Source organism: Papaver somniferum, chromosome 6 (genome assembly GCF_003573695.1).
Source record: "Papaver somniferum cultivar HN1 chromosome 6, ASM357369v1, whole genome shotgun sequence".
Lineage (NCBI taxonomy): Eukaryota > Viridiplantae > Streptophyta > Magnoliopsida > Ranunculales > Papaveraceae > Papaver > Papaver somniferum.
Genome location: NC_039363.1, coordinates 6,419,573 through 6,442,297, shown reverse-complemented (window position 1 = coordinate 6,442,297; position 22,725 = coordinate 6,419,573). Strand labels below are relative to the sequence as shown.

At 41.3% G+C, this 22,725-nt stretch overlaps 1 long non-coding RNA gene across 4 annotated transcripts; it reads right to left on the bottom strand.

The window, feature by feature from the left end:
* Positions 1–14,726: 14,726 nt before the first annotated feature.
* Positions 14,727–17,649, bottom strand: LOC113285377. Of its 4 annotated transcripts, XR_003328624.1 has the most exons (12): positions 17,454–17,649; positions 17,312–17,363; positions 16,991–17,152; positions 16,851–16,899; positions 16,562–16,670; positions 16,361–16,485; positions 16,191–16,273; positions 16,037–16,082; positions 15,597–15,650; positions 15,426–15,481; positions 15,270–15,337; positions 14,727–14,965 (listed from the first exon to the last, which is right to left on the bottom strand). It is a non-coding gene; the product is annotated as an uncharacterized LOC113285377 (long non-coding RNA). The 4 variants fall into 4 exon arrangements; XR_003328621.1 differs by having other exon boundaries at positions 16,037–16,273; XR_003328623.1 differs by having other exon boundaries at positions 16,037–16,273; positions 17,312–17,360.
* Positions 17,650–22,725: the final 5,076 nt, after the last annotated feature.

Sequence of the window (22,725 nt, the reverse complement as noted above, 5' to 3'; positions counted from 1 at the left end):
GAGAGAGAGATTGCAAGGGTAAGTTAATCACTTAGAAGAGAGAAACATGTAAACCCAAAAGTCATTCGACTATTCATGTAACCGTGAAGAACATAGTAAAACAACAAACCCCGTGGATGTAGGCCTTAGTGCTGAACCACGTAAACCTTGGTCTTATTTATATTTCAACACTTTACATTTATTTAGCTCCATGGATGTTTACTTATATGTTTTGTTTTCCGTAATACTTATATCCCATGCGCAAACGCCTCGCATGGAGTTGTTAGATGAGGCCATGATAAACCCGAAGTTTTTGAGCCAATGAATCAACACCAGGATATCGTCATCACAATCTCTTTAGATGATAATGATTGATTGCGAGCGTTCGGACCCCCTCGCAGGTTTTTGTGCTCACAATTTGGCGCTAGAAACAGGGACTTCGTCCCGGTAAAAGATTTATCTTGTCCTGTGATTTCATTTTAAATTGGCATATGATTGCTCTGATTTATCAGCTCGGACCGTGTAGATCATTCGTTAACTGTATTATGTTCAAAAACCCACCTTTTATCTTCGATAAGAGTTATTGTTCTAATCCGTCGGATTTACAATTTTCGTAGTTTTTATACTAAGGATCTCCTTTAATAAGACTTTAACCCGTATATTATAACTTGCGTGTATTAATTCTCTCTTGGAAGATTGTATTTCGCCAACTAACCCGCTTCACGCGGATATTCCCGTTTTTGTTGTTTGAAATAACTTATGCAGAAAGAACGTATTGTGAGTAAAGAAGGCAAGTTTCGGCGAGATTTCATTATCAACAAAAGGGCACGTGATGGAAAAGACGCAGGAAGCAGGAAAATCCAAAGCTTTGTCAAAAGAAACACCCAGGACAACCCCGGTCATCACCCGAAGCAAGCAGAAAGGAGATAAAGCTAAAATGACCAATCGAAGGCAAGATACCGCGGAAATCACTTCACCTATGAACGCTAATTCAGTTGCAGCGGCGGCTCTCAGAGCAGCAACGACAAAGTATGGGGAGGCTGCGGTAGTCCCGAAGGCTGCGGAGGCTAGCAATACCTTCGCCATGAGTCAACTTAATCAACCAAGAGAAAGGGTGGATGAATCCAGAACTTTCGAACCCATGCACCTTCTAACTTTTGGAATGCCACTAACAAATGATCAGAATCAAACCATACCGGCGGCTCTAGCACCACAGAGGGGCGCTCACCCCAATTTGGAAATACCAGCAACCGAAGCTGAACCCCTGCCACCTTTAGTACAGACCATGGAGGAGGGCGGCACCATGGCTGTAGCAGCACGCGCTGGGACTCCCAATCAGGGGTCCAACCAATCACACCGACTAATGGCTGAGCTTGAGGAACTGAGGAAGAGCCAGCAGGTTTACGCAGAGGCTGTAGCTCTGTTGGCCAGAGAAAATCAAGATTTAAAGGAGCGGATTGCTCTAAGCACGAAGACCAGCCAACAACTTGATGAAGCAAGCTCCAAAGCACCAGAGCCAAACCGAGACTGTAGAGTCGTCATAGCGGCTAATGAATACGCGACAAGGAGACGTAGCGTATCCGACCCGGATTATGACGATGGAGAGTCAGACGGTAATGAGCCGAAGAATTTAGAGCACCAACGCGCAATGGAGGAACTACGAGATGAGATGATGGCCGAGATCAGGCAATTAAAAAATAAACAAGGCGGGGGAAGGTTAGAAGAGGTCATGAGAGAAGCTAACTCCACGCCCTTAACTCATCGCTTGGCCAACACCCCTATTCCACTGAAATGCCTTGTCCCAACGTTCGAATGCTATGATGGATCCAGCGACCCTGCTGCACATATTCGGTACTACAACCGTGTCTTAGCTAGATGGGGTCAGAACGACGCCGTACTCTGCAGATACTTCCCGTCAAGCCTGAAGGGATCGGCGTTATCATGGTTTGATAATCTGCCACCAAACTCCATCCACTCATACGACCAACTCGCAGAGACATTCTTAAGAACGTACATGTACAACAAGACTGTAAACACCGGGATGGATAAGCTCTTTTCACTAGAAATTGGCTACAAGGAAACCACGAGGGAGTACACTAACATATGGCACAAGATCTGCCAAGCCATAGGGAGCGTGGACCCAGTGGTAAGCATCAACTGCTACAAATGGGTCTTAGACGAATGAGTCCCCTATTTGTTAAAATTCATGGGAGCGTGCCCAAGACAGAGGGAGATCTTCGAATAATTATCGAAAAGCACGCTCGACTTGAAGAAATTCAACGGGAAAACCCGAGGGCATATCCGCAGAGGTCTCACCGCACCAATTCAGCGGAACAAACCAATGGGGCCAAAAGGAGTTGCTCAGGGGAGAGACCTCACGAACATAGGAAGGAACGGAGGGATGAACGAAGAACAGGCGACCGAAAATTCGAAGATCAAGTTTACACGAAACTCAACGCTAGCTATGCTCGTATCCTACGAGAGATCAAAGGGAGGGAAAACTTAGAGTGGCCATGGTCTAAGGTAAAGCACCCCCGAGATCCGAGAAGTCTAAAGATTACTGTGAATATCACTGTTTCAACGGACACCAGACCGAAAAGTGCAAGAACCTTAAAATAATGATCCAAAAATTAATTGATGCGGGAGAGCTCAAACATTACATACGAAAGGATGTTACCGAGGACAGATCCAAGCGAACCAAACCAGTCCAACTTCCGGAAGGAAACCGAACAATCAACACCATCTCATGTTCCGAAGCCACAGGACCCTCACTCACAGCGCAGATTGGAAAAAGGTTACGGAAGCAATTCGAAGATCGCTGCGAGTTATATAAGGTCGATGGGATAGCGGTGGACGAACATGAAGAATGGATGGAATCTCCTATCATCTTCGATGCCGAGGATATCGAAGAAGATATGGAAGACCATAACGATCCCTTGGTCCTAACATTACCAATAGCTGGATGTAACCTCAAAAAGATCCTCACAGACGGGGGAAGCTCTGTAAACGTCCTATTCTATGATGCATTCAAACGGATGAAGCTCCATGATGAACAGTTAATGACCTCTTATCACACCATTTACGGATTCAATGGAGCAGCCACGAAGCCCTTGGGAGACATCGTGTTACAGGTTAACGCAGGGCCCATGAAACTGGAAACCCGATTCAGTGTGGTGGACACCCCTTCCCCCTACAACGCTATTATTGGACGAAAATGGGCACATAAGCTCAAAGGAGTTGCGGCAACATACCACCAATATCTCAGATTTCCAACACCAGAGGGAATAATGGAGATCAAGGGAGATCGGATCATTACGCGAGAGTGCCAGGCCACTCAGGATCATATCAACAATGAGCAAGAAGAACAGCAAAAAATCCGAAGAGTAAAAAATAAAGAAACCGCGAAAGAGAAGGCAGTAGACCTGTTCCTTAAGGAAACTACAGGAAAGGGCTTGACGAAAGATGGTAATGTCCAAAGCACGGAAACAGGTACCTCAACAACCAGGGAAGAACAGAAACACTAAATAGCAATTAAAGAGCGTCCCAGTCCTCGGAAACCCGAAGCCTGTGTTCACACCAGTAGAACCCGTAAAGGAAATCAACATAGGAACGGAAGAAGACCCGAAGATGATCAAAATCGGGACTATCATGGACGAAGGAAGAGAACATTCCTTATCCAAATTACTTAAGGAATATGCGGATGTGTTCGCCTGGAAGTTAGGAGATATGCCGGGGATTGACCCAAAAGTAATCCAACATGAACTACGCATCAAACCGGGCACGCCCCCGTTCAGGCAGAAAATACGAAAAGTGGCTCCAGAGTATCATGAGGCAGTAGAAACAGAACTTCGGAAGCTACTAGACGCAGGATTTATCAAGGAAGTCAAGTACCCTACCTGGATCTCCAACATGGTCATTGTTCCTAAGAAAAATGGAGGGGTTAGAATATGCATCGACTTTACTAATCTCAACAAGGCATGTCCAAAGGACAGCTATACCCAACCGAGCATAGACCAGCTGGTAGAAGCAGTAGAAGGATACGAAGAACTATCATTCATGGATGGACATTCTGGCTACAACCAAGTAGCCCTGGCAGAAGAAGATCAGCCACACACAGCGTTCTATACCCCACATGACCTTTATTGCTATACCAGAATGCCTTTCGGACTTCGAAACGCAGGGGCAACATACCAAAGGATGGTCGATGCTATCTTCAAGCCATGGATTGGAGGAACCCTAGAAGTCTACGTGGACGACATGCTCGTCAAAAGCAAGCTGCGTAAAAATCACCACCAGGACCTGAGGAATATCTTCGATGCAATGAGAAAGCATCACATGAAAGTGAATCCGGAGAAATGTACTTTCGGTGTCACCTCGGGGAAGTTCCTCGGGTATCTGGTAACAAAAAGGGGCATCGAGGTAGACCCAGCAAAGATTCAAGCCATAGTAGAGATGCCGTCCCCAAAGAATCTAAAGGAAGTGCAGAAGCTCAATGGGTCTATAGCAGCGTTGGGCAGATTTATTGCACGGTCTTCGGATAAATGCAAACATTTCTTCAATATTCTCAAAAAAGGGAGCAGGTTCGAATGGACCGCTGAATGCGAGGAAGCATTCCAAAAAATTAAAGAACATCTAGCCTCAATCCCGATCCTGCAGAAGCCAGACCCTGATGAGGTTTTGGCACTGTACATAGCAGCAACGGAGGACGCAGTCAGCGCGATATTAGTCAAAACCAATACAAAGGTAGAGAAGCCTATCTATTACGTCAGCAAGACACTCAATTCCGCGGAAAGAAATTATACTAAGATTGAACAACTCATCCTCGCACTGGTATGGGCTACCCAAAAACTGAGAACCTACTTCCTAACTCACCTCGTCAGGGTACCATGCAAAGCACCATTGGAAGCAGTCCTCAAAAGCACAGGAAAAGTGGGCCGAATAGCCAAATGGAACACCCATCTGGACCAATTCAACATCATTCATGAAATTCAACATTCTCAGAAGTCCCAAGTTCTGGAAGATTTCTTAGCAGACCTCCCCCTTGACAACGACGAAAAGATTAAGGGAATACCAGAAGCCGAGGAAGAAATCAAGGATCCAATGGATATCCTCGAACCTGCGAGTCAAAGACAACGGGAAGTCTTTGTCGACGAATCTAAAAATAAGGAAGGAGCAGGAATAGGCATTGTCATTATCACCTCAACTGGAGAAAGGATTATACATGCACTTAGATTGGAATTCAAAGAGCATACCAACAACATTGTTGAATACGAAGCTGTCGTACATGCCCTACGTATAATAATAGAGATGGGGGTAACCGATGTAAGGCTGACAAGTGATTCGCAGCTTGTCATACGGCAAATAGGGCTCGAGTATAATGTGTACGATGACACCCTTTCAGCTTACATGGCCTTGGTCCAAACATTGGCATCACAAATCCCGAACATTAAGTTCCGGCATTTATGCAAAAGGGACCTCAGGCACGCGGATGCCCTAGCATATATATCATCCATGCTGAGGGATAAAAATGCCGAAGCTATTAAAATAACAAGGGTATACAAGCCTTCGATTGCACCTCAATTCTCCTTCGCTACCAATCAAGATACGGTGGAAGAAAATGTCGAAGACCAGGTAGGAGAAGACATCCATAATGACTTTGACGAAGAGGATATCCTGTCAAGAGCAAATCAAGACGAAGACTTTAGCAACGGAGATGACTGGAGGGTGACAATACATGCCTTTCTCGAAAAAAGAAGCTTACCTGCGGATCAGAAACAAGCTAGGAAGATACTCTCCAAAGTGGGAAGATATGATCTTCGAGATGGGGTCCTGTATAGGAAATCCTTCCTTGGACCATTACTACGCTGCTTGTCCCGGAAAGAGGGGCATCGAATTCTAAATGATATCCATTATGGTGACGCGGGGAATCATAGCGGCATGAGATCACTAGCTGACAAAGCAAAAACGCAAGGATATTACTGGCCGACAATGATACAAGATGCCGCGAGGATGTACCGACGATGTGAAGAATGTCATCGCTTCACAAAAAAGATGCACGCGCCGGCAACAATGTTAAACTCCGTCGATAGCCCGTGGCCATTTTCAAAATGGGGCATAGACATCGTCGGGCCTTTCATCGAAGGATCAGGGAAGAGACGATTTTTGATAGTAGCCACAGACTACTTCAGTAAATGGGTGGAGGCTAAGGCCTTGGGCAGGATCAGAGACGCGGATGTGTTCACTTTCATATTCCAGAACATCATTTGCAGATTTGGTATACCTGCTGAAATTGTATCTGATAACGGCAAGCAATTACAGGGGAAAAATATAGACATGCTCTTCGATACTTTCAAAATAAGAAAGAACAAGTCCACCCCCATATACCCTCAAAGCAACGGACAAGCGGAAGCTACCAACAAGACCCTCGCCCTTATACTCAAAAAACAATTAGACGAGCATAAGGGAAGATGGTGCGAACAACTGCACAATGTGTTATGGGCATACAGGACAACACGAAGATCCGCCACCGGGGAATCCCCGTTTCTTCTAACTTATGGAGCTGAAGCAGTCATACCTACGGAAATACTCATGCCAACCACGAAGACCGAAGCTTGGGAGAAAAACCTCACAACAGATATGATGTTAGAAAGGTTGGACGACTTGGAAGGAAGAAGGGAAGTAGCATTGCAAAAGATGGAAAATTATCAACGAAGACTAGCAAGGGAGTACAACAAAAAGGTAAAGCTACGGAATTTTGTAGAGGGACAGTATGTGTTATGAACAATCCCACGGTATCAGCAAGAAAAGAAATGGGAAAAGTTAGCACCTACATGGGGATGACCTTTTATAATACACGACGTTGCGGGTAACGGTTCCTACTACCTTCGTAATCTAAAAGGAGAGGTCCTCTGGCATCCTTGGAATGCTAAGTGGCTCAAACCATACTTCACATAGGAGCAACGCAGAATTGAATCTGCTTGGAGTGTACCAGAAGAAGAAGGGAGCCTGACCGTTCCACATGTTTCTATCTCTGGAAGAGGAATTGCAGGCCTCAACTTATCAATCAAACAAGCTTTCAAATTATCAAGTCAGTGGAATCTACCGACAATATTGGGGAAAGTAGTTAATCTACAATCTCTCAGGGCTCCCCCATCAGTGTCCATAAGTGTAGGACCAGGGGGAAGGCACCCAGCATAAAGATATACCCAACCAATCTTAAGGCAACGGGTCGACGGAATGGGTGTGTAAATATTTTAATCCCATATCCTAGAATGTTGCCCCGGCCCCCACCGTCTGGGAATCCTCTGGCCCAGGATTCGCCAGCGGGGTGACAGGTCTCAAGACGATCACGAAGGTACCGTCCTTCAGTATCGCACCCAAACACTTAAAAACTTTTGTTTTGTTTTTTCACAAATGCTTAAAATAAAAACAAACCAACATTGCAGGTATATCAAGTAGAGGATTCATTTCATAAAGGATGATTACAAGAAGTGAAAGGCCAAATTCAAGGATACACAATCAAAAAATATTCCTTTTACAGGATATCAGCAAAAAATATCCTTGTTACATGATTACAAAAAGTGAAAGGATAAGGATGCCGCGGACCCTACAGAATGCTGCGGTCTCTACCTAGATGGCGGCCCCATCGGCAGGATTATTTCGAAGACTTGATGGGACGCTCCCACCAGAAGAGGGGCCCGAGGAGCTGGGCAAGGCAGAAGGAACGGGACGACGAGGATAGTTCTTCACGAGACCATGTTCGTTCCTTAGGCCAAGTTCTATCCGCTCCAGCATCTTGTTCGTCTCCTCAGCCAATTGACAACGAGCCTTGTGCTTAATAACTGTTGTCCGCTGTTGGGCTTGGGATAATAACGAAGATAGCCGATTCAATTCTCTAGAAGCAGCACCAACGGCCTCCTCGCGGGTTGCTGCTAAATTCTTGAAGTGATTGGTCCGTTCTTCCTGCTGCGCTAAGGAAGATTGAGCCTTTTCAAGTTTTTCATTTGTGACGCCAAGGCGCCCCTCAAGCTCTGAAAAAGACAACACCACGGAGTTAGCGTAGAAAAAAAACATGGTCACACTCGATGAAATGGGATTATACCTTCGACACAAGCCGAAGCCTCTTCATACTCATTAACAACCGCATGTCGCGCTTCATCAAGATGGTCATATTCCGCGGATAATTTCTTATAGTCTAGTTGAAGGTTGGTGAGAGTAAATTGACAGGCATCTAATTCTACCTGCTTCATCGAGTCCATATGACGAAGGTGGTCGACCTCTTTATTTATCTCTGAGACCCCTTTGCTGAGTCTGTACATGCACACTTCAAGATTCCTCTCAGACTCGGCATGACGAGCTACGTCGGCACGGGACGCGGAAAGAGCATTGCTGAGAGCGTAGACTTCAGCACGAGCATCATCTCTTTCTCTGGCAAGACAGAGCATATTATCCTGGACCCCTGAAAGAGGAAGGGATCGAGCCGTCTGTAATTCTTCTTCTAGCAGCTGAATCCTAGATTCCAACAAGGAAGTACGCTCACGGGCTTCCCGCAGATTATCACGGGTCCACAGCAGTGTGCCATTAAATAAAGCACGATCATGGTTGTACAGATTTTGCATGTCGACAATCTGAACATGCCGCGCGCGCCATACCTCAGCCCGAGCATCCCATTTCTTAGCTTCACTCTTAATTTTCTCAACCAAATCTCTAATACGAGATTTTTGCCGAGCTCTTTCGTTTCGAAGCCATATCAGCTCGGGGACGCCACCCACTGGAGATAGGGTGGGGATACTCAGACAGAACAACTAATAAATAGAAGAATGACGACATACTGCGAGGGAAAAGAACCAAACCTGTGAAAGTGGAAACTTGGCTGCGAGTTTGCTCTAACTCAGAGCGCACAGCAACAAGTTCTGAACGAAGACCGGCCTCTGCTTCACCCATCTTTTCTTTCTCCTTAAGGCTTTTCTTCAGTTCTTCTATTTCCACCTCAGCCGCAGATAATTCCTTTTCTCGGTGACGAAGCTTAGCCTCGAGCTTCAGAGATTTCTCTTTGAAGAACTGATACATCACGTGGTTACAATGCTCACTCCTCATCATCTACACATCAAGATGACAAAACATTATTTCACCGAAGCATTTGATCGTCACGTAGAAGTAGGTACGAAAATTTACCTCCAGCACACGCTGCTGCGGAAAGCCATATTGATACCCGTCGGCGATGGCCATCATATCGGCAACGGAAGTAGGAGGCTCCGGCACAAGGGTAGCTTCGGGAACAGTCAACCTTTTTCCCCAGGCTTCAGACACCCGCGCCTTAGAAGACATCTCCATCATGCGACGGGTATACGCGGTTGATTCCTTTTCCCCAGCAACAACAGGAGCGGGATGAGAGACAAATAGAAGATTCTTTTCCTTGAACCAATCCATGATGGCGTCCTCACCCTCAGACGTCGGCGACTGGGGAAGATTATCAGCAGGCGCATCAATGACAGATTTTCCCTTCTCTGACACGACCCCCTCAGCACAAATGTTGGCATGCTCCTCCGCGCCTACATGCACAGCAGGCTCCTCCGCACCAACATCTTCTACAGTAGCATCTCCATTACCATCACCACCAAGCACATCCCAATCATCATTGGGGGAAAGTAAAGAGAAATCCTCGGGAAAATCGAGGGCTTCGTCAAAGAACTCCCCCGTGGAGTACATCCGATCAAAAGAAAATTCTTGAGAAGCGGGAAGGGTATCCGCGGCATCACCAGCAGGGACGGAAACATCCCCGATAACAACGTCATCAGCCACCACGGCTTCGTTCCTTCCTTCATCACCAGCATGGCCAGCGAAGACCTCTTCTTCGACATTGATAGGGGAGGTACCAGTACGTTCCTCCCCATCTGTAATCTCATCCTCAGCAAACTCTTCGTTCACTGGACTAGTAACTTCTTCTTGGGCTTCAACCTCGCCCATCACAGTAGTAGAAGACTGCTTCGGCCTAATCTTTTTCTTCTTCAACACCTGAAACCAACACCACAAAAAAAATTATTTTTCCCGACTGATGGAAGTTCTAAAAAAGAAGCGCAGCTAGAATCCGCGTACCTGAGCAGCTGAGGTATTCTTCGGTGGGAGTATAGCACCGGAACCTTCCTCCTCGTCTCCCTCTACGACGTCAAGGGCATAAGGAAAATTCATACCCGCAAAGTTCAGACGCCAGGGAAAGAAATCTCCATAGCGAACAGGAGGAGACTCGCGCGGCTTACTATTCTCGGTAGGCCGCCAACCGCGGGGACCAGGAATCCGACCGTAAGCCCACGGACCAACTATCTCGATAACGGTGGCATGCCACTCGTAGTCATGATCGCGCTTGATCCTCTCTCGCGCGGGGAAGAGTTTCCGACGACTAGACGCCTCCGTGCCAGGAACATACTTCAGCTTGACATCGCTGACCTCATTTAACAGACGAATCTCGCCCCGAGGAGCAGGGAGATTCCGAAGGCTGACACTCCACGGCTTGCGATTCCTACTATTGACGTAATCACCGAAGGAGTTATTGAAATTCTCAGGAGTATACCATTCCTTCTCCATGGTATTGGGGACGTAACAAGTCATCGACGTTTCCCCCTTACTCCGCAGATAGCATTCCTTCAGGGCGCGGAGATAATTCCCCGATAGTTGGGATACGGAACGGCTGTGAGTATTGGTGGAAGAGCCTTCACGACTAGCGAGCACGTCATAGTAGAAGGAATCACCTGATTTGTACAACGGCAGCATAAGACCAGCTTCGAATGCTCCAACCGTCGTTAACAAATGAAATTCATCGACCTCATACTTGGAGATAAGCTCATACGTAATATCATCCTCAGGGGCATAGAAACGAACCCCGGAGGCTTGAAGCTCATGCTTTTCCTTGAATATTTCGAGATCGATATGCTTGAAGGTTACTTTTTTCCTACTAACAGAGACACTGCGTATCAAGGGAGCAGCCTCATCCTCCTCGGCGGGGCCGGATGAACTAACGAACGCTTCCGAAGCTTTTCTCTTCACGGGGGGATTCTTTGAAGATTCAGCCCTAGGAGCTACACCCTTCGTATTCTTCCATTTAAAAGTTGGAGAAGACCGCAGATGATGCTCGGGCACAAACGAACGTAGAGGAGGAATGTCAAAAGCAACAGCGCGGGGCGGAGCCTGCGTACTCCTAGTATCATCACGAGGACGAGCCGCTGAGCGATCAAAGACTCTTCGGGAACCAGACGGAATTGTCGGAGGAATCTCTTCCCTAGAGGACGAGGCTTTCGCTCCAGAAGAAACTCGACTCCGACGAACATCATCTTGAGACTCTCGACGCGGAGGAGATCTCGATAGCCCAGAATCAGGAGTCTGATAAGTAAGTCGCGGACGGTCAGACATGGTTGCGAAAAGAATAAAATCAAGAACAAGTTACACACAATCAAAAAACATTACCAAAGACCAAAAAACCACATCCATAGCAATACACACACGATAACGCAGAAACCCTAAAAGTAGTATACATGCTCAAAATTTCATAAAATTCACACCCTCGAAGTAGTGGCTTCCTTAATTTAAGATGAAGAACAGGGGAAAACTAGTATGCAAGCATCAGAAGAAGTTCTTCATCACAAACAAGGAACAACAGTAGCAGAGAATTCACAAATCAACACAGCGTGAAACAGTGGAAATAAAGAAAAGAAAAACTTACCGGCAAAAACAGCAGTAGAAGAAACAAACAGGGAAGCGGGCGTGATTAATGCTAAGGTGAGAGAATTTAAGATCACAGGTCCAGTGAAGACTGACAGAGAATTTAAGATCACAGGTCCAGTGAAGACTGACAGAGAATTTAAGATCACAGGTGCAATGAAGACTGACAGAGAATTTAAGGTCACAGGTTCAATGAAGACAGACAGAAAATTTAAGGGTTGAAAAAAAGAATGAAAACTGAGAGAGCGTTTAGGAAGAATGAAATTAAATTTTCTTTCTATCCTTAAAATACCCGAAAGAAAAAGAAGGAAATTAAGGGAGGGATGGGAAACGTGCCCGTTACATAAGCAGTTAATGCACGAATAAAAGACGTGCCCAAGTATCTAGGAGAAGTTATTAGGAGTGAGAAGAATATGCGACGATAGTTTTTCTTCAAGGCACCCATTAGTCATTCAAGCCCGAAGAAAAGGGGCAAATTGTGTACACATATATCTCACTATCATACACGTGTATATAAAAAGATACGTGGAAAGCATGCAGACCAAAACATCAAAACATGATGCGTCACGAAACACCAAATAAACCCCGAGGAGTTACTTTATCTCATCCCCAAAAGAGAAGCTAAGATCAACGGTGGAGAGAAAGTTAGCTGACACGGACTGACAGGGGCAGAAGACACTTGTCTTACACGAGCAGACCCCTCCACTACCCGCATTAAACACTCTGAGCAGTGTACGTGTCGACCAACCTGTGGAACGAGCGAGGATGCTTCTGCGGGATCAAGGGGAAAACGCAGACCTCCGCGTGATGGACGCAAGGACACAAGAAGATAAGGTTCCAACGGTCTTCAGAGATGGGTCCCACGTTCTAACCTTATAAATACCCAATCTCCACCAAGAGGAAAGGGGATCGGAAAAATCAGGGAGAGAAGGAGAGAGAGAGAGATTGCAAGGGTAAGTTAATCACTTAGAAGATAGAAACATGTAAACCCAAAAGTCATTCGACTATTCATGTAACCGTGAAGAACATAGTAAAACAACAAACCCCGTGGGTGTAGGCCTTAGTGCTGAACCACGTAAACCTTGGTCTTATTTATATTTCAGCACTTTACATTTATTTAGCTCCATGGATGTTTACTTATATGTTTTGTTTTCCGTAATACTTATATCCCATGCGCAAACGCCTCGCATGGAGTTGTTAGATGAGGCCATGATAAAACCGAAGGTTTTGAGCCAATGAATCAACACCAGGATATCGTCATCACAATCTCTTTAGATGATAATGATTAATTGTGAGCGTTCGAACCCCCTCGCAGGTTTGTGTGCTCACAGCATTTGCAATGGATATTATTTCAACTGAGATATAAAAAGAGTCTATGGCATGGAGTGTGACTGCTTCGTTGATCAATCCCTCTAACTCATGGGTATAACATAGCTTCGCCATCATGAATGGTGATTTTTTTTATTGGTTTACTTAGTTTTCTCGTGCTTTTTTTTTTCAAATACACTGTCCAGATAGCAACTGACACGAATAAACACATATTGGTTTTCTTAAGGGCATGAAATAAATTGGGTACCCGTTTGAAAAGGTCGTATAAAATAAATTGCTAACCCCTTTAAGAAGATCATACAAATGTTTTCTTGGGTAATTTGGTCTGTTGGTCGTATAAATTAAATTGGGTAATTGATTCCGTAAGAGAGAGTTGAAACTTAAAACACCAGAACCTTTACGATATACAAACGTCCTTTACGATATACAAACGAAGAGCATGTATGTCAATAGTTTTAACGTTTCATATGTATCTGTTTGTAAGCAATCATGGTTTCATAAAACAGTGGGTATAAATTGGGTTCCCACCCATATTAGATTCGGGTTATAAAAAACAAACCATATTTCAATAATCGGCTGCTACTCCTATTAACTATGGGTGAGGGCTATATTTGGAATAAAAAAGCGAAACTTAAATATCATGGACGGACAACCGATTTTGTCCATCTACTTAGGCAAGTTTCAAATCTTGTCTGTCTATAAGGGAAAAAAGAACAAGCTTATTATAGGGGCGACATCGTGATAGTAATGTCCCTTTAGTTGGTTAGGGATGTCCTAAAGGGGACGTAAATTGACTAGATTACTCTTTTCACCTTAAATCAACCAAAATCAAATCATTTTTTTTAAACCTAATGAATCAGAAAAAATCAAATCAATTTTTTTTTTCATCTTCTTCTTCATCTTCTCTTCTCCTCCATCAACCGTAACCTCCATTAAAACTGAAAATTTCATCGTCCTCGATTAATCGGCGATTTGAAAAATGTTTGGAAAAACCCAGTTAGGGTTCAGTTTATCGTGTTGGATTTAAGTTAGTTTTGCATCGAAAATTAGGGTTTTGTATGAAAATTGAAATTGAAAATTCTGGTTGCATGTGAGTTACGGTTATATAGTCTAAGTTCTTAGTTTTGAGAAATATGTTCAGTTACGGTTTGTATTTGCATCAAATTTACACTACGCCAGATTTAACGTTTAATTTAGCAACATATTTCGGTTGCGAAACAACCTGTCGCAGTTTTTCGCAACATCTCTAGCTCTGTTGCGAAATTTGGTCAGCAACGTAAATGGCAACAGAAACAAGCTGTTGCGAAACTCTAAATTGGCGACAAGAATAAGCTGTTGCTTCTCTTTTGCTAATACTAGAGCTATTCCGGGATATTTTAATTAGAACCGAATATAACTGTTTTGGTTCAGACTTAGCAACAGCTTTCTGCCGCTGCTGAAGTTTTGCAACTAGAAAAAAAGGTCAAGTCTTCGTTAACCTAGTCAAAATCGATATCCCCCAATTTATCCTGCAACACCCTGATTCTTCCCATTCTGGTAATTCAATTCATCAAATCCAACATTTGATTATAATTTATTCATCAGTTGTAATTGTGCAATCTAATTACCCACAGATTCATTTGGATTTATATTTTAAAAAAAAAAAGATTCACAATGTGAAGTTTTGAGTATCACAGTTGGAGACATACAATGTTACAGAGATGATGAAGTGAATTAAATATTGTACTTGACATACAATGTTTTATGTTGAAGTGACCTAGTTTATCATAACTCAAAGAATAATCATACAAATATGGCAACATATTGATACATATGCTAACCTGAATCCGTTTTAGAAGACCAACCTCATCGAAGGCAAAGCCGAAATTGCTTCTCATCATTGGTAGGACATGCCAGTCTAGGTTACCTGGTTCAATCTCCAACTTCCCTTCTTGTATTTGGCAGTCTGAAAGAAAACAAAGTATTTTCAAGATACATCAAATACCTAAGCTCAACTCTGTAAGACAATTATTTGAAGCGAAAACAGAAGACAGTGCCAGCTATATAAAGCTTAGAATCTTCAATATTACATAAAGCAATACAACTTCAACAGTTTAAAAATTAAAAGTAACTGAAGTATCACGACATGGATAACAGTCCTTTTGACATATAATGCTACTGAGTCAGACAACGCTAAATAAATATCTGTACAAGTTAGATATATAGAGCTTAAAAAAATTTGAAAAGGAGAAGCATGGCCGCTACCTCACCTTTTTATTTAAGATGATTCTATAATAAATCATCCAGAAGAGTTACTCTTGGAATCATACTCCTTGACCTATAATGAGCAAACAAGATATATAGTTCACTTTGCTTGAAATACAGGAGAGTTAAACCAAGATTTTTGAAGGAATAAGAAATCATACCGGAATGTAGGCTTCCGAAAAAGTATACCTGAACTCGGTCATCGAGTTTTTTGACACTGCGACCGGAAAAGAATGACATTAGTAAATTATAGAATAGCAAACGTGAGTGAATTTTGAAGTTGCCACGAAATAACAATCCACAACTCATTAAGATTTCATTAGAAACTGTACCTACAACATACTTCATCTCGTCATTGTTTGTGTAATCCACAATCCCAGTTGTGCCTATAAAAAGCGAAAAAACAACATAAAAACTTTTACTGTACCACTATTAGTCTATTACCAAACGACAGATGCTATGAATATGCTACCAACTAAATAGACAAATGGCATGCTACCAACTTAATTATTTTCAGACCAACTATCACCAGGCAATCAAGCTTCTTATAAAATGCTATTCCCTTTTATAATTTAAGGCAAAAAAATAAAATATATAGTACTAATAAAAGAAAGAAAGAAATAAATAAACAGAATGAAAAGAACATATGATTTGCTATCAGAGAGTAATGATGAGAACTCCATGAGATAACTAAGTAATAGTAGAAAATCCATACGTTTTAGTTTGGGACGAGGAATTTCTAAAGCAACAACCTGAAAGAAAAAATGCTTACCTTCAAACCCGTTGTTCGAGCATGGCTAATAGCTCCAGCAAGGTCACTATCAGTTGTAAGTAAAACTTTATTCCCTTCATCATCTTCACATTGAAAATTAATGTGCCCCCAAACAAAGTTGAGAAAGAAAGGAAACATAAAACATCAAGCATACCAAAAACTGTGGATGATCTTGATCACTGTCAGTTCATATCCTCTGCATAACGGTAGATACAAGCTTCTCCAAATTCACAGTACCTGTGAAACTCAAAAACAAGAATTTTGTTATTCTATTGCTGAGCAAGCTATGGTTTCCACATGTATACAGTCAGGGAGAACACATACAGCGATTGAGCAGATGTACACAACCCTTATGATCCTCAAATTTGAAGGCAAATGAATTTCCTAAACCAAGAAACGGATAAGACTTGCCTGGTTCTATACTATCTGACGCCATAAATGCGGATTCACTGCAGGAGATTGCAGCAGCATTAGCGCCTGAAATAACCTACAGACACTATAAAAGTAGATAGTATTAAATGATACCTTTGCGTGTCACAATCATCTTCAAGTGGGTCTAAACGAGGGCAGAATCCCAGAACTTCTGCACCATTATGGTTTCCATGTCATTGACAGCTCCAGAGCTACCCTCAACCTTCAAGAGAGAAATACAGCTTAATCATGAAAGGTAGATTACACAACCTTTAAGCTACTTGAGTATTTTCACATAAATTATACACTGCGTACTCTTCACTGACTCAGCCTACTAGTATCATGACCACTGTAACACATGGACATCTTACATGAGTACATGATTAATTGCTACAGGGCTTACCATCTTAGAGTGATTCCCAGTCAGTTGCCTCAGTTTTTATCATATAACCCTGTAGTCAAATGAGTTTGAATTTAGTTAAAAGATAGTCATACACAAGACAGTTTCAAAACTTATTTATTTGGAACCATAGAAAATCATACCTCGAAGTTCAGTACAGGCTTTATACCGGCTGCAAGACTTGAAAAAGATCCCATTTTTTCTAAGATTTTGCTTTTAGTTTTTCAAGTATAAGTCACAGTTCATCGGATCAGTAAGGATAGTCACCCTTCACAATTGAGAAGCCAGAGTAGTCACATATACCCCTGCATACGACTCTCCAGAGATGTACACAAGATTATTTACAAAATTACTTCATAAATATGAAATCAAACAAACACAGCTTGCAAAAAACTTAAAACAAGGATGAATAAGCTCAAATCAAAATTCATAACAAAAAATAAGTGATAGGGCTAGAGTTATACTCTATTTTTCTTGATTTGGTACCCCACTCTTCCCGGATTTATTTTCGATCTTCTTTTGCGATTTCAAAATAAAAAATCAGAAAACAATTTCTAGGGTTTATAAAATCAAAATATACAAAATTCGTAAAATAGGTTATCTTACCTGAGATTAGGTTACCCAAACTCAGTAAATGTTTATAGATTTCCTGTCAAAGGTTAGTTTTGATTTCTGGTTTTGGTATATTAGGGTTCATACCATAAACTCTGTGAAGGAAACAGGTGAATAAACGAGTTCTAAAGAGATCGGGAAATCAGAGATGAGATTCATGGGATTAAAAGAGGGATTTTTCATGATACGGATCTTTTGTGAGATTGATGAGGTTTCTGAGATATGGATTTTGCGATGATATAAAAGCAGAAGCTAAGTGAAGAAATATCTAAGAGGTCAAAAGGTCAAGGGGTGGACTTAATCCCAATACACATCTAAGCAGGTCAAAATATGGGCGGAACAAGAGCCAGAAGTGTTGCCAGGCACACATGTGACTCGCATGCCTAAACTACCCGCAGTTGCTAGTAGCGACAGGAAACAGCTGTTGCTAAACTTTAGCAGCTGCTGTTTTTCGTTGCTAATTGGCAACAGCTCTAGCGTTGTTGCAATGTAGGTTGCTAAATCCTGAATTTAGTGTAGTGTTATCAACCGTAATTGAGTTACGGTTTGTTACTCAAACAACCATACCAACCGTAAATAATCCCGTATCTTAAGAATTTATCAAATAATGATTTACGGTTCAAAAGTTAAGTTGACGCACCAACCGTAGAGTAGTTACGGTTGGGCTCGATTCATTAGTTACCAACCGTAATTTAGTTACGGTTGTTGTCCAAATTTAATTACCAACCGTAACTGATTTTACGATTGGATCTTCCCCAAATTTAACCAGTTACGGTTGATATTCGATAACTTACAAACCGTAACTAAGAGTTACGGTTGGTCACGAGCAAAATTGCAACCTAAGTTCTTTTGAAAATTTAAAAGTTTTGATTTTGTTACGTATTTTAGATAATTTTGAGCGAGAAAAAGCTAAAGGGAACTAATTTAGAAGTATACCGGGTCACTGAACTCATTTTGGTTGAGTGAATCAAAATCTAGGGTTTCACAAATATCACAAAAGTTTTTTTTTTCTTCTCCTCTGAACTTTTTTTTTAAACTCTAAATATCTGATTTTGTTTTGATTTTGAGTTAATATAAATGAAATTAATCATTAACACTAAACTTGATTATCATCACTAAACTAGGTTATCAATAATGAGGGTTAATTTGTCATTTTCAGTTTTTTTGATAAGAGACACCTTGAATGATCATGTAATGACCATTTTTGTCCTATTAGAATGTCTCCCCTATAATAAGCTTGAAAAAGAAATCTTTAGATTTTTACGAGGATTGTCCACTTTTTTTTTTAACACATAAATTCATTTATTATAGAAAATTAAAAAATATAAATTCAACGTATTTCATTTTGGAGAACATTCCCAAATATTCTTAAAAGATGACTCTAATAGACAAGTAAACAAAAAACCAACAATGAAAATGTTGCATCAATTAATCATTATCGTGATTTTTCGTTAAAACAATTTGAATGGATGACAATCCAACAATATTAGTACTAAATGACCCTTTTTCTAAATAGTATTAGCTTTCTCAGTCTTTTCCTACCCCTCTCTTGTTCCATTTATTCGGTTACGAGGCAGTCAACTCCGTTCCTCTTCACATTATTTATGTTCCAGCTCCCCGACATAAACAAGAATACTCAGACCACTGATGGGAATTCTTCCTTTAGTTTTCTCCCATTTCTCAAGCTTTTTTTCATCAGAACACAAAAACAAAGGCATTAGGGATAAATTCTGATTAGTTTCATGATGAAAGTTTCTCACTTCCGAGGAGTCTAACCTTTCAAGGGAGAGTTATAAGTAGCGAAACAATCGACGACAATGATGTATTCTTAAATTATGCACATTAATTGGATGAGTTGAATTACCATTTGATGTGATAACTCATTCATTTCTATGTTATCTGTTTGTTAAGCAGGATATATATGTTCCGCAGATGTATAGGTATAATGTATTGTCCTCATTTTGAAGTTTATGTTTGTGTATTTTTGCATAGTGGTCCTACTCCGGCAACGTATGACTTCGATAAGTATTAGGAAATAGGCTATAATTGAGATATGTATTTTAGGGAAGTCTAAGAACGTGCAGGCCACGTATTGTGTCTTGATATCCAAGACAAATGATTGTATAAACATCAAAAAGAATGAATGATAAAACCAAGACTTAACCAAAACTTGACATGGCATCGAGCCTGGTTAAGATCCTAAAACCCTAAAAATCAAACTTTTCATTAAACAGAGATGGTAGAAGAAACATTAAAATATGGAGAAAAAGGAGGAAAAACAAAAGCACCGGAATATGATCCATCGAAGAAAATCCGGTGTATCATCCGGGATCGAGTGATGGTCCTGGTATTCTGATGGTATTGTAGATAGTGATAAACGTGGTTCGATTCTCATACTTGCGAAGGATAAAATATAGACTTAAATTCTACAAACAAAAATAGAAAACTCAAACAAAGATGATGTTGTTATCAATATTAAAAGAACACTGAGGCTAAGATTCCACTATTTTCCAAGTTCAAAGTTATTTAAATCCAATATTTATATTTATTCAATTTTTTCGTTTAATTTGATTCTAAGATGTTGCAACAAGTAGATTTTTAAAATAACAAGTGTAAATCAAAAGCATGGGATATCAAAAACCTAAGTCCAAGCATATACCATCAATGGAAATCACAATTGTTGAATAAAAATCATTAAAACAATTCTCAAACAAGGCAAATAATCATATAAATAATTGTAATAAATAAGATAAATAGAAAATACCACTCTTTATTGGAAAAATAGCTTCCTCTATCGCCTCAGCAATGGGGTTTAGCTCCTCATATCAAAAACAGGTTCAAAATATTTTTCCATTGCTCAAAAGGTGTTTTCAAAGGTGAAGAGACTCAAATGGAGTAAAACAGTTCAATCGCAACGTTTATATGTGTTGCAGATCGACTGTTACAAGAGAAACAGAAGGAATAAGACTGCTACAGTAACGATAGAAGCGAAGTGTTGTAGAACAACGACAGTGTTCTGCGACAGTTGGGCGTGGGTTGATGTTCTTCGTGTTCTTCAGCAGCACCAGCAGAACAGCTTTCCTGCAACTCGTGATTTTTGTCTCCTCTGGTTCTCTAAACTACCCCAAACTGTTCGTAATCCTTCTATGACCTATCCGAACTCCTTTTATAGCCCACAGGTTGATTGAATCTCAAGAAATCCTCGGTTATTCTTATCTTTTTCTCCACCTCAAGTCTCGGGATTTCTTTCCCTTCCAAGCTTATCTACGCGTCAACTTGGTTCTCCAAACTCTCAAGTACTCCCTGTAGACTGAATAAGGACTCAATTCATAACGTAAAATACTCTGGTACTTCCATACATAAACCAAAATATCCGAGAATACACGGAACTCCATGTTTTAGCCAACTCGATGATTTCCTACTCTATTTTCGAATCTAAAGGGATTACCAACCCTGTTTCGATGAATCAAGATAATCCCAATCCATCTCCACTTCAAACTCCGACATAATCTCACCCAAAAGACGATAACAACTCTGATAAACTTCACCTCCTCTGTTTGCTTCTCCCGGCCTATCTAGCCCAATTGGTTGGGTCCAATCAATCACAACGACCCTGTTATGCTATCACAGGTCCAGTCCAATGAAAATAAGCCATTGAATCTCCTTATAAATCTCTCAAAATTCGATCTCCAGATCTGATTCGCTGCTGCAACAGCTTCCCGCCAGAGCAGGGGTGCGAATAGAAGCTTCCTTGAGGGTGTCCTGAAGGTGCCCTTTAGTAATTTGGGTACCCCTTATCTATAGTGAGAGTCCGAATAGCATGTGTCCTCCGGGCGCTTTTCGACAACTTTTCGAGCCGATTTTTCCAAAAATGTTTATTGGACAAAAATACCTACACTCACATAAAACACCATAATAAGTACAAAAATGAGCACTACCAATATATAGAATCGAGACAAATTAGACACAAAAATGTGTCTATCAAATACCCCCAGACCTATTATTTGCTAGTCCTCGAGCAAAAAATCCTAACTCACTGACGCAGGCATCGTCGATTGCATTTAGCGTATGCAATAAGCCTTTAAACCCCTAGGTGGCCTTAGTGGCCGAGTTATAGTCTCGATAGGGCTTACCAGAGGTATACCCACAAAACCTTTATACTCCAGACCCTAGCTATCTACGCAGAACCTTGGAAAACACTAAAGAATCTCCTTGGTTGGCATACTTATTGACTACAGGAAGAAGTACCCTGATGCGAAATTCCAATTGATGTACACGAGTTTGCACTCAAGCATACTAAAATTCATATAAAGTGACAGATCTCTACTCAGATAGTTGCACTATGGACATCAATATTCGGAGTCAAACCAATCACATGGATAGATTAAGAGATAGATATAGAAAAACGTAGATGGTTTTGATGTTTACTAAGTGAACGGCGTTTCCCATATCTGTCTGAAGGCCTCCGCCAAAATGAACCTATCCTAATGGATTGAGATACTAGTCTGACTAATATCAACACACTTGCATATACAAGGGAACCAGTGGTCGATAACCTAACTCTAGGTCAACACAACTGGCATATACAAGGGTATCAGTGGTCGACTTTATTGAATTTATTCCTTTTGGTCAAATGGTCTGGTCTCAATTTTTTTTTCATCTCTTTTTTTTTTTCTTTTTTTTCAACTTTTTTTTTTCCTTTCATGGTATCTCAATCACTCTAATTCACCATAGCATTGGTAACAACTTGAATCGTGAGCTCCACCTAATCAGTTAGAGTAACATAGTTTAAAAACAAAATAAAATAAAAATAGAAGTGAAAAGGACTCAACGAGATATGGTGAAACTATCATGTTATTTCTAACACCTGAGGTCTGTGTTTTTATGAATAGACTCTTCTAGATGTTTCCATCTAATCAGATTGTTTCCTCAACTCCTACAACCAAAATGCTTCCATCCACTTAGGTTGGTTAGTGTTATCCTTAATATGCATAAATTTCTAGGCTCTGGAGTTTATTTAAAACAAAAAGTTTCTACCCCACCCCCAAACTTAAATCTAACATTGTCCTCAATGTTTCGAATGAAAGAACAGTACCAAAAATATAAGTAACATGAGGAAATAGTAAAGAGAGAGTTCGGAAAGATAGTACCTGGGTGAAGTGAAACCAAAAACTGACAAAAATATTATACAACATACAAATCGCCTCGTTGGTCAATCAAGGGTAAACAGGGTCCTCTAGAGGAATCTCCTCAACATCCCCTGTAG